We start from the raw sequence: 12,841 nt of genomic DNA on the forward strand, positions 1-12,841 counted from the left end.
AACGGTTTCAAATTCTTCCGTGTGTAGACCGTAAAATCCTGCAAATGTCGAAGCAAATCTGAACATGAACTGGAATTTTGGAGAGCGAAGTTGATTATGTGTGAGTACCTGAACTTTGATAGTTGTCTCAAAATAAAAAATTAAACTTTTCACTCTAGGGAAGACTTGAACCAACGACCTTTCGTTCCGCAGCTGCTCACGCTAACCACGGGACCACGGCGCTACTATGCCCACAATATACTTGATGTTGCCTATGTTGCGCATTCACTACTCAGTTTGTATATTTTGCTTATTTTTTTCATAGTTCCACACAACTTCTTCCTGTTTTCTCGATTGATCTGTGTTCAGTTTCTCAAGGCCTATCCACTGTGCCAGCTTATAACTAAATCTGAGAGGGGTGCGATGGGGAGGTTCCCTTGTCAGATATGTGGGATCCTTCCCAAATAGGACTGACGGTGGATATTGAAGGTATGATGTAAAAACTGAAAGGCCAAATGCTTCAAGATAGACGCGAAATATAGTATGAATGGCACTTAAAAAGTTTCAAGAACAGTTTTAAATGATTAACCTAGGAGTATACTACAATTCCTTATGTATCGCTGCCGTAGCGATACTGAAGAAGACGTCACACTAAACACATGGTGCTCAGAGCCTTTTATGCAATCATTATTACCGAGCTCCATGCGTGACTAGAACAAGAAAAAATTCTGATGAACTGTCCAATGCAAAGTATCCTCTGTCATGAACATCACAGTCATATGTAGTGTGTGAAAGTAGATGTAGGTGTGAATGTATACAACATGTGTATTTCGTCTCTGGTTATACAAATGTAACCTTTAATAGTACAAAACACTTAATTATTATTCCAAACTACTCGCGGCAATGCGTAAGCACATATTAACCAGTGGCGACTTATGAAAATCTGTGCTGGACTGGGACTCGAACTCAAAATTCTCACTTATCACAGGCGGTTACCATAACGATTTCGGCTATCGATGCCGCTCCCTATATCGATCCAAACACTGTGTGAGGAGGGGTGGTTGTGGCTCTGCGTGTGCTTACCCCTGAATGCAAGATTAAAGTACTCGTGATCGGAAAATGGAGTGAAGGCCCTATGCAATCATGCAAATATTTTTAACCGGTCATGAAACAAGTCCCACAACGAATAATGTATAATTTAAACTGAATTTCATAAAAGTAGGCCCACCTTTAAAAGTTCAGAATCATGTGCGAAAGGCACTGGCGAACGACCACATAACATATATAGTTAAGGGAAACATTTAACTGTTAAATGAGAATGTAAACTTATAAGAGATGCTGTGTATTTCCCTTAACAGCATTCATATAAAAATATCTAACAAGGCTTTGTGTCACTGTAGGCTTGTACCATGGGAAGCTAGGAGAGGATGTTGTTTGGTGCCAGTATCCTCTGTTTATAACACAACTGCACACATGTATTAACGGGGTTCTTTACTCATAAGAACAGGAAGTTACTTAACTTAAGATAGTTCAGGTGTTTTGGTACAAGCTCTTCCGTAATAGTCGATGTTAGCCTCACCTCTGGTGGAGTACAAGTCCCGTTATGTACACTATGCTGGTCTTTAGGTACTGACTGACTCTGAGCTAGAGGCTAACTACAACTGTGACTCCCACTGGGCTGCGACTGATGACTCCACTCATTGACTCACTGGATGACTGACAGGGCCCCCGGATCGATGGCGGTGGTCTGAATGCCAGCAGTCGATAGGGCGTTGACGGCGCGTTTCTTGCGAGTCTGTCTTTGGCCTATATCTATCTTCTCGCAACCTCTTTGCTGCCTGGAGTGCTGGCGCCAGCTTATGCCAGCACAAGGGTAACAATAAATGCAAGGTAAGACACAATTATGTCTAATCGCAGTCTTGGCACTTATTAGAGGTCACATAAAGAAAGTTGCCAGTGGTAAAGCAAAAGGAATATCAGAAAGTGCCACTGAATAGAGAACTCTGAAGGGTAAACACCGTACAGAGATGCAAAATGCATCCTGCGAATCTGTCAACTAATTGAAATTATCAGTTGGTCAAACGATTAACTCCACAAAATTAACAAGTATCGAGTCCCCAGAACCATTCCAAGTAGGACCATTGCTGGCCGAGTCCCATCAAGTAAACTTCCAGTAATGAGCAGCATGCACGCCGACTGTGAGTGGCTGTTAATAGCTTAGTGGCCCCACCTGTTTGTATGTGGAGAAGCACTTGAAGACCATCGCTCAAGGAGGCAGGAGGCAGAGTATAACTTTTTTACACAACCTTAACTTCTCTCTCCACTTTTGGAAAAACTTCGAGTCATTCAGCGATGATGGCAATGATTCTGAGTGCTGTCCAATTTCTGGGCAAGTTCAGCCCAGATTGCTACGACCGCTCCAATGAAGTTACCAGATTTTGTCAGAGCATCATCTGGAGTGAGGCTTTTTGTTTATTTTGTGGGCAGAGACATGGTACAGAGACGCTTACGGTATGACATCGGAGGGGATTAACCGGGGGCATTGACTCTGTCTGCCTGCTCTTGCTCCTCTTGTGTAATGATTTCACTAGGCAGTGGCCTCTGGGTTAGCTATTGCACATAGTCCTAGGTCACATTCTCCGAGACATCAGCACTAGATAGAACTAGAGACCGCCCGTCTAAATTTTTAAAATATTGTAAACATAGAGCGAAAATATGCATCGTCACTAATCTATAGGTAAAATATGCAGTAACCGGTGATAAGGAGCCAAATATGCAAATGGATATGCAACATGCAAATGGATACAACGCAGTCTCTAGTTATTACTTATGACTATGTGAAGGTATACACATCGTTAACTTGAAATGCTGTTATGTACATCACTTGTGAAGGATTTTGATCCTGATTATGCCATGGGATAGGGACGCAACGGGTCGTACCTGGTCTTTTCGTTTCACTTGATTGTGGCTACCGTAATTTCTGGTTACATCTGCTGAAGATGTTTCAGATGTTGGGTTTAATAGTTTTGTGTTACTGCACGCTACTTTTTCCCTAATAAACCTGTAAACTGAGTTAATATCTTTCGGCTTTGTATGTTACCATTTACTGGATATTTGCAGTGTGATATGTACTCCATTCTGATAACTTTGTTATGTTTAGTCCGTAAGATGGCAAAGAATGTTGTTCATCACAGAGAAATTAAGTATGAAAAAAGAAAGGAATAAAAGTGATCTTTCTGTTGTTACTTTCGAAATAATCTTCTGACCTTGTAGGTAACTTCCTTTCTGCATTTTTACATGATTTTTATATTGTATTGTGCACATGACTCTGAACATGGCTTATGACCGAAACTAGTCGGAATAAAATATGAATAAAGTCAACATTTCTGTGTTATTGATTTTATAAAGAATTACTAGAAAGGTAATCATGCTAGCTAAACTATATTTTTTACAATTTCTTTTTGTTTACTGATACGAAGTTTTTTAGGTAGTCGGGATCAATGAGACATACTTTATAGCTAGACATACTTATGGAACAGAAGAAGATTCATCGTCAACTGAATTTTTCAGACTGAATCCAATGCTTTTGATTGTCACTAAAGTGAACGACTAGGTCTACAAATTTGAATGTAGATAAATGTAACGGCTAAGGAATAAACTATACCAATAATTTAGCCATTAAAAATAAGGTTAATTGCGTTTCAACTCTCACTGCTAAAAATAACTCTTGAACGTTGTTAAGTCGATACTTCATATACTATTTACCGCATTTCTGGATGACACACTTTTGCCTTCAGTAAATACATTGTGCAGCCACATTAACGTGACCACTGTCTATGTAAGACGCCAAGGGGCAATAACCACTTACAGACGGCAAGTGGCAGCACTAACAGTGGAGGGGATGTAAAGCGCATCGATGGGACGCGGAAAACCGTAAAGTCGTTATCGTAATGCGAAAACGGAGTGATTTATCTAACATTCAAAACGACCTAATAATTGACATTCGGGCCGAGCGTGGAAGTATTTTCCAAATGGCTAAGTTTGTAATCTGTTCGTGTGTCACCATGGTTAAAGTATACCGCAGATGGCAAAATGGCGCTATCCAAAACCCGCGCCGAGGCGATTGTGGTGCACCAGAGGGCATAGATGACAGCGGTTGATGGCTACGGAGATGTGTACGGTCTAATAGACGTACAACTGAAACTTCCTGGCAGATTAAAACTGTGTGCCAGACCGAGAATCGAACTCGGGACCTTTGCCTGTCGCCGGCATGTGCTCTACCAACTGAGCTACCCAAGCACGACTCAGACGAGATACTTGCTGAAGTAAAGCTGTGAGGACGGGGTGTGAGTCGTGCTTGGGTAGCTCAGTTGGTAGACCGCATGCCCGCGAAAGGCAAGTTTTAACCTGCCAGGAAGTTTCATATCAGCGCACACTCCGCTGCAGAGTGAAAATCTCATTCCGGAGACGTGCAACTGTTGAGCAGCTGACCACCCAGATGAATCTAAGGGCTTCCAACAGTGTCTCCTCGATGACAGTTCATCAAAAATTGCTGCATATGGGCCTCTGAAGCAGGCACATGTTTCAGTCACCCATGCCGGCTGCTATTCATCGGCGACAAAGCTGGAATTTGCACGCCGATGCCGCAACTTGGCTCCAGTGAGGCGACAGGCGGCCTTTTCAGATGGATCACGTTTTTTGCTCCATCGGATGTGAAACGCCTGAAAGCAAACACTTTGTAACTGTGGTGTCAGCGCCAGACACCACACTTGCTAGGTGGTAGCTTAAATCGGCCGCGGTCCATTAGTACATGTCGGACCCGCGTGTCGCCACTGTCAGGATCGCAGACCGAGCGCCACCACAAGGCAGGTCTCGAGAGACGTACGAGCACTCGCCCCAGTTGTACGACGACATTGCTAGCGACTACACTGATCGAAGCCTTTCTCTCATTTGCCGAGAGACAGTTAGAATAGCCTTCAGCTAAGTTAATGGCTACGACCTAGCAAGGCGCCATTTGTACCATTGCATGTATCTCAAGATAGTCTCACTTGTATCATCAAGAATGCTGTATACCAAAGGACGATATAAAAGTTAAGTGTTCTAGTAGCTACGTTCTTTTCTTTATCACATTCATTACGAATCCTGTTCCAGACTTCGCGCCAGTCGGCGTGTGTGTACGTGTGCCCTTTCGGCTACCCGTCACTGTGGACTGGCTGCCTTGTCAGTCCACTACAGTAACAATCGCCAGAAAGGTCCAGGCCGGAGAAGACAGCGTTACGGTGTGAGGAGTGTCTTCTTGGCATTCCCTGGACAATTTCGTCATTCTGATAGCCACAAGTGTGCATCTATCGTTGGGGACCGCGTCCGTCCCTACACGCAACTTGTTTTTCCTCGGCACGGTGGGACATGCCAGCAGGACAATGCAACATGTCACACAGCTAGCAGTGTACTACGCGCGCGGTTCGAAGAGCACCAGAATGAGTTTATCGTACTCCCCTGGCCACCAAGCCCTAGGATTTAAGTCCAATCGAAAATCTGTGGTACCACGTAATTGGCTTGTCATGAATCCTTAACTCCGGATCCTAGCGCATCTGCCCACGTACTGGCGTAGGCATGGCTCCACAGCCCTGTCGGTACCTTCTATAACCTCACTGACTTCTGCTGCACGTCTCGGAACGGTCCGTGCAGCAGAGAGTGGTGAGCCACGCTGCGGCTCGCGTTGGTGCTGTTTGTAGGTTTCCGCTCTCTGTTGCAGGCCTGACGGCATCGTTTAGTTGGCACGGTTGCGGTTGTTTGTCTTCTTCTCGTGTTGACTGGCGCCACTCGGTTTCGCAAACGTTGCCTGTCTGCTAGTGGCAGCAGAGGCGGTTATCGATAAGTAGTAACTGTTGCCCTATCTTTAGGGCGACGTCGTTGTTTTCCGGGTCGTGTGAGTGGGCCATTCTGGTTGGGGACTCAGGAGCAGCCAGGTCCGTGCTGTGCGCGAACGCGCTGGTACCGCTAGTGGCACGCATGGACAGCCGGAGGGAAGGGCCGTGGTCACGAGGGTGCACAACCTCGTGGTACACCGGATTAAGCAAGCTTTAAGATGAGTGCAGTTCAATCCAAGTAGGGGAACCTCCACCATTGTGATATCTCGCGATTATCCAGTGACTTGGGTTCGTGTTGCTGCTCGTAGTGTCGCCGAGGCGAAGAGCAGCGAGTGGAGTGCCTTCTACTCTGGTGGTAGTGGTTCCTTTCTCGTTTCGGGCACTCTAAAGACAGTATTCTGGGGACGTAGTGCAGATGACCGGTTCCGGCTTTGGCTTATTCTTCCATCGTTCCATTTGGTTTATCGGACGTCAAGTATTCTGGGGACATAGTGCGGACCGCCGGTTCCGGCTTTGGTGTATTGTTCTTTGGTGTATTGTTCCATCGTTGCATTTGATTTATCGGACGTCAGGTAGCTTCAGCAAGATAATCATTAGTCATTCGTTAGAGTGCCACTAGTCTGAGTTACCATCTTGTGAAGTGAATGCAACTCTTGGCTGTCTATCTCATCGGTCGCGAAAGTGTACGTTGGCGGACCTTCTACGAGGTCGATTCCTCGAGCACCGTCTGTGGCCCCTTGTGTTACAAAGTTTACCCTCATCTTATTTCACCCGTTTGCTGATCAACTGCTTGTTTTTTTAATTAACGTTTGATATTGTATTTGCTGTTGTACAGCAGGTTTCTAAATTTGTTGTATTATTGCCGTTCCTGGCCTGTAAGGCCTTCAGTCGTGATTGAGGTCACTTGCCTTAAAATTCAAATTTGGTATTTGTGTTTTAGCAGTAAGCCATAAAACCTTATTTAGTGCCATTCCTGGCGTCTGATGCCTTCTTCTGTGTTTGTGGTGACTTACCTTTAATATTTAAATACCTGGAAGTTGTAAACTGCAGCGAGAGCGGTTTTTTTTTTTTTTTTTTGAATCTTATGGGACTTAACTGCTTAGGTCATCAGTCCCTAAGCTTACACACTACTTAGCCTAAATTATCCTAAGGACAAACATACACACCCATGCCCGAGGGAGGACTCGAACCTCCGCCGGGACCAGCCGCATAGTCCATGACTGCAGCGCGTAGACCGCTCGGCTGATCCCGCGCGGCGCAGCGAGTTTTAAACAATTGTTAATTTATTGCCATTCCTGGCGTGTAAGGCCTTCTTCCCAGATCACAATGGCTTGTATTGAATGGTGATTTCGTAAATAGTGAACTGAAAACTATTATTTACACAGTTTTTTATTCCTTTATTAATAACGTGTAGTATTTAATTTATTGTTGAGTCTGGAATTACTAGTGTAAAATAAATTGTGTGTAACTGTAAAAGGCAACCAATAGTAACTGATTATGGTCCCATCCACAATCGTAACCGAATCCTGCCTTCCCTTGACTACCACCAGGTCTCAAATGGTTTATTCAGCCTTTTACCGAGCGAGGTGGCGCAGTGGTTAGACACTGGACTCGCATTCGGGAGGACGACCGTTCAATCCCACGTCCGGCCATCCTGATTTAGGTTTTCCGTGATTTCCCTAAATCGCTCCAGGCAAATGCCGGGATGGTTCCTTTCAAAGGGCACGGCTGACTTCCTTCCCCGTCCTTCCCTAATCCGATGAGACCGATGACCTCGCTGTCTGGTCTCCTACCCCAAACCAACCAACCAACCATCAGCCTTTTGACGGGTGGTCACGTTAATACGCGTATATCACTGCGAAAGTGGTGTGCAGGAATTTACTTGACTACCGTGACGAAGTAGCCTCTCTATTATCCACACTCTACTGACTCCGTTGCTGCTTTCAAAGAAAGAAACGGAAGGACAGAAAATTTTTTGTGACGTCACGGCGCCCCTCGAGTGGGAGCACTTTGTCACGGCCGACGTTACTCTCAGGACTGCGGCCGGAATGTCTCACACGCGCAGACAGTCTGTCAGCCGGAGGTAAACGACTCTCAAGTCGGACAGAGGAGAAGACTTTCATTAGACGCGCGCCGCCCCCAGCTGACATCATTGTCGGCGGCGGTAAGAGGCGCCGCGCCCCCGGCGGCTTCTCGGCGGCGGCGGCCGCAGACTCGCAGCCAATCAGCGCGCCGGATATTGACGGCCTCGGCGCGCTCTGCATTCCGGATGAGCCCGACGGCCGCCCCGTGGGCAACAAGTAGCGCCCGGCGAGCCGGAAATGGGGAGCCCTGCTGAGCTGCCCGCCGCACTGTATCGCTGCCCCGCCTGCTATAATGGACGCCAGTTGCTCGATAGCCTTGTGGCTACCAGAGACCAAAGAACCTCGCAGTTCAGAGTACACGGGTGCTGTGGTTCATAGGCACGAATCGTATTCAGAAGTAGCGGGGCTTCACATATACAGAGCTGTGAACCACCTTTGCAGTCAGTAGTGTTACCGCGTGACCCTTCGTGGTATGAAGAAGTACCAGGCTGAGTACATTAAGGTTACACGAACTAGGCTTGCGAATTCAATGACGAGTTCTGTCTCTCTCACTTCTGCCACCTTCAGTACCCTCTGTAGTCTGTTCAAAATTACTTTAGGATTGATACGAGGCCTATGAGAAAGACAGGTCGCGGCACGTACGTTACGGAGATAAGCCAAGCTCGCTCAACTCAGCAGACAAACTATGTTTCTACATCTGTTAACTCGTAACTAGATGTGTAGGTCAAACGACAGTTGCATCTGCTACTGAAATCCATTATTATGCAATGTCCGCCCCTGGCAGCTGCATGGTCAGCGCGACGGAATGTCATACCTAATGGCCCAGGTTCGATTACCGGCTGGGTCGGAGATTTCCCCCGCTCCACGACTAGGTTTTGTGTTGTCATCATCATCATTTCATCCCATCGACAAGCAAGTCACCGAAGTGGCGTCAACTCTAAACACCTGCAACAGGTGGACGTTCTACACGATGGAAGGGCCTAGCTACACCGCATTTCCATTATGGAATGTTACTGTTATTATTAGTCCTACAATGATAGGAAATCCATAGGCCTACTATTGATTTGTTATGACTGTACTGGGGTATAATACAATTAGAATCATGCCAAAATGACTATCAGTTGAATAAGGCAAGCTGAAGAAGAAGATATAGAGAAAGTGTTGGTTCAAATGGCTCTGAGCACTATGGGACTCAACTGCTGAGGTCATTAGTCCCCTAGAACTTAGAACTAGTTAAACCTAACTAACCTAAGGACATCACAAACATCTATGCCCGAGGCAGGATTCGAACCTGCGACCGTAGCGGTCTTGCGGTTCCAGACTGCAGCGCCTTTAACCGCACGGCCACTTCGGCCGGCTATTGAAAGGGTAAAACAGTATGTAAAGGGGGATGAAAATCGAATAGTCATGGGAGACTGGAATGCAGTTGTAGGGGAAGGAGTAGAACAATAGGTTACAGGAGAATATGGGCTTGGGACAAGGAATGAGAAAGACTATCTGAGTTCTGTAACAAGATTCAGCTAGTAATAGCGAATACTCTTTTCAAGAATCACAAGAGGAGGAGGTATACTTGGAAAAGGCCAGCTGATACGGGAAGACTTAAGTTAGATTACATCATGGTCAGACAGTGATTTCGAAATCAGATACTAGATTGTAAGGTGTACCCAGGAGCAGATATAGACTCAGATCACAATATAGTAGTTATGAAGAGTAGGATGAAGTTTAAGACATTAGTTATCAACAATCAATACACAAAGAAGTGGGTTTCGAAAGCACTAAGGTATGACGAGATACGGTTGAAGTTCTCAAAGGCTATAGATACAGCAATAAGGAATAGCTTAGTAGGCAGTACAGTTGAAGAGGAATGGGAATCTCTAGAAAGGGCAATCTCAGAAGTTGGAAAGGAAAACATAGGTACAAAGGAGGTAACTGCGAAGAAACCAAGGGTAAAAGAAGAAATACTTCAATTGATCGATGGAAGTAGGAAGTACAAGAATGTTCCGGGAAACTCAGGGATACAGAAATACACTCCTGGAAATAGAAATAAGAACACCGTGAATTCATTGTCCCAGGAAGGGGAAACTTTATTGACACATTCCTGGGGTCAGATACATCACATGATCACACTGACAGAACCACAGGCACATAGACACAGGCAACAGAGCATGCACAATGTCGGCACTAGTACAGTGTATATCGCCGGCCGCGGTGGTCTAGCGGTTCTGGCGCTGCAGTCCGGAACCGCGGGACTGCTACGGTCGCAGGTTCGAATCCTGCCTCGGGCATGGGTGTGTGTGATGTCCTTAGGTTAGTTAGGTTTAAGTAGTTCTAAGTTCTAGGGGACTTAGGACCTAAGATGTTGAGTCCCATAGTGCTCAGAGCCATTTGAACCATTTTTACAGTGTATATCCACCTTTCGCAGCAATGCAGGCTGCTATTCTCCCATGGAGACGATCGTAGACATTCTGGATGTAGTCCTGTGGAACGGCTTGCCATGCCATTTCCACCTGGCGCCTCCGTTGGACCAGCGTTCGTGCTGGACGTGCAGACCGCGTGAGACGACGCTTCATCCAGTCCCAAACATGCTCAATGGGGGACAGATCCGGAGATCTTGCTGGCCAGGGTAGTTGACTTACACCTTCTAGAGCACGTTGGGTGGCACGGGATACATACGGACGTGCATTGTCCTGTTGGAACAGCAAGTTCCCTTGCCGGTCTAGGAATGGTAGAACGATGGGTTCGATGACGGTTTGGATGTACCGTGCACTATTCAGTGTCCCCTCAACGATCACCAGTGGTGTACGGCCAGTGTAGGAGATCGCTCCCCACACCATGATGCCGGGTGTTGGCCCTGTGTGCCTCGGTCGTATGCAGTCCTGATTGTGGCGCTCACCTGCACGGCGCCAAACACGCATACGACCATCATTGGCACCAAGGCAGAAGCGACTCTCATCGCTGAAGACGACACGTCTCCATTCGTCCCTCCATTCACGCCTGTCGCGACACCACTGGAGGCGGGCTGCACGATGTTGGGGCGTGAGCGGAAGACGGCCTAACGGTGTGCGGGACCGTAGCCCAGCTTCATGGAGACGGTTGCGAATGGTCCTCGCCGATACCCCAGGAGCAACAGTGTCCCTAATTTGCTGGGAAGTGGCGGTGCGGTCCCCTACGGCACTGCGTAGGATCCTACGGTCTTGGCGTGCATCCGTGCGTCGCTGCGGTCCGGTCCCAGGTCGACGGGCACGTGCACCTTCCGCCGACCACTGGCGACAACATCGATGTACTGTGGAGACCTCACGCCCCACGTGTTGAGCAAGTCGGCGGTACGTCCACCCGGCCTCCCGCATGCCCACTATACGCCCTCGCTCAAAGTCCGTCAACTGCACATACGGTTCACGTCCACGCTGTCGCGGCATGCTACCAGTGTTAAAGACTGCGATGGAGCTCCGTATGCCACGGCAAACTGGCTGACACTGACGGCGGCGGTGCACAAATGCTGCGCAGCTAGCGCCATTCGACGGCCAACACCGCGGTTCCTGGTGTGTCCGCTGTGCCGTGCGTGTGATCATTGCTTGTACAGCCCTCTCGCAGTGTCCGGAGCAAGTATGGTGGGTCTGACACACCGGTGTCAATGTGTTCTTTTTTCCATTTCCAGGAGTGTACATAATACAAGGCGACGTTGCCTCGCACGCCTATTGTGCCCCGCAACTGTCAACTCACGACTGGCAGTCCGTCTGCTTGGACTCGAGAACCACTATAAGAAGAGCTCAGCTCAGAGATATACCTATCTTATTCAAAGACTACTCGTAACTTGTTCTTAATCCGTGATAGCAAGGTTTTCTCTAGCGCCCTCACGCTCAAGCCTGTTCAGAAAGTAAGCTCCGATTGATTGCCAAATTGAAACCACAGTGAACATCAGAAATGTTTTACTTGTAACAATTAGCTACACCTTTCAGCTACTTCTCTACGTAGTCGCCGTTCTGACTTAGACTTTTGTCATAGCGTTGTACCAACTTTTCAATAGCCTCATCATAGAAGGCAGCCGCCAGTGCTTTCCGCCAATTCTCCACGCTGGCCTACACCTCGTTGTCTGTGTCAAAATGTTGTCTTCAAAGACAGCGGTTCATGTGACCAGAGACGAAACTCAGGGGGAGACAATTGCGGACTGTATTGTGGGTAATCTCACATTTCCATTTGAAAACGATGCAGGAGCATCTTCATTGCCCCTGCAGAATGCGGCTGAGATATGTCTTGAAGAAGAAACAGCACGACAGTTATGTAATGTTAGCTGCATAGCTTCAGGCGAAATTTCTCACCAGGCCCTCGTACTTGGCGGCAGACACTATTTTCTAGACATCCTTACGCACTCACTGCGAGCTCCGAAATGAGAAGAGCGACGTGATGCTAACTGGGGTTATGCTAGAGACACTACCCAACACATCTGTGCAAAGCTTTATCGGATTTTCATAGTCGTTTCCATTTCGCGACCGATCGGAGCTTACTTTCTGAACGCCCCTCGTATATACTGCTTCAGATTATTTAATTTATTTTATTAATTTATTTTCTCTCATTGAGGATATAAAAGTAATTAAAGTAAGAACAGCGACGATAACATTAATCTGCATTTTAAAACTTTTTGTCAGATGATTTGTTGAAAGTCGGCGTCCCTAAACAAATTTTATGCTGATTCTAGAAATAACTATCGTTATTGTCTATCACGCCTGGTTTTTACACAAAATAAGAAGTAATATTTTGACGGTTTTCACTTCTGAGCCCACAAATGTATTCGGACACCATTTCACACAAGGTGAGTTTTCAACCAAAACACATTTAAAAATGAAATACATTTAAATAATGCTTCTCGGAACTCCCCTAATTTGTTTCGTGACTAACTTGTATAAAAATAAG

Source organism: Schistocerca nitens, chromosome 6, assembly GCF_023898315.1.
Source record: "Schistocerca nitens isolate TAMUIC-IGC-003100 chromosome 6, iqSchNite1.1, whole genome shotgun sequence".
Classification (NCBI taxonomy): Eukaryota; Metazoa; Arthropoda; class Insecta; order Orthoptera; family Acrididae; genus Schistocerca; species Schistocerca nitens.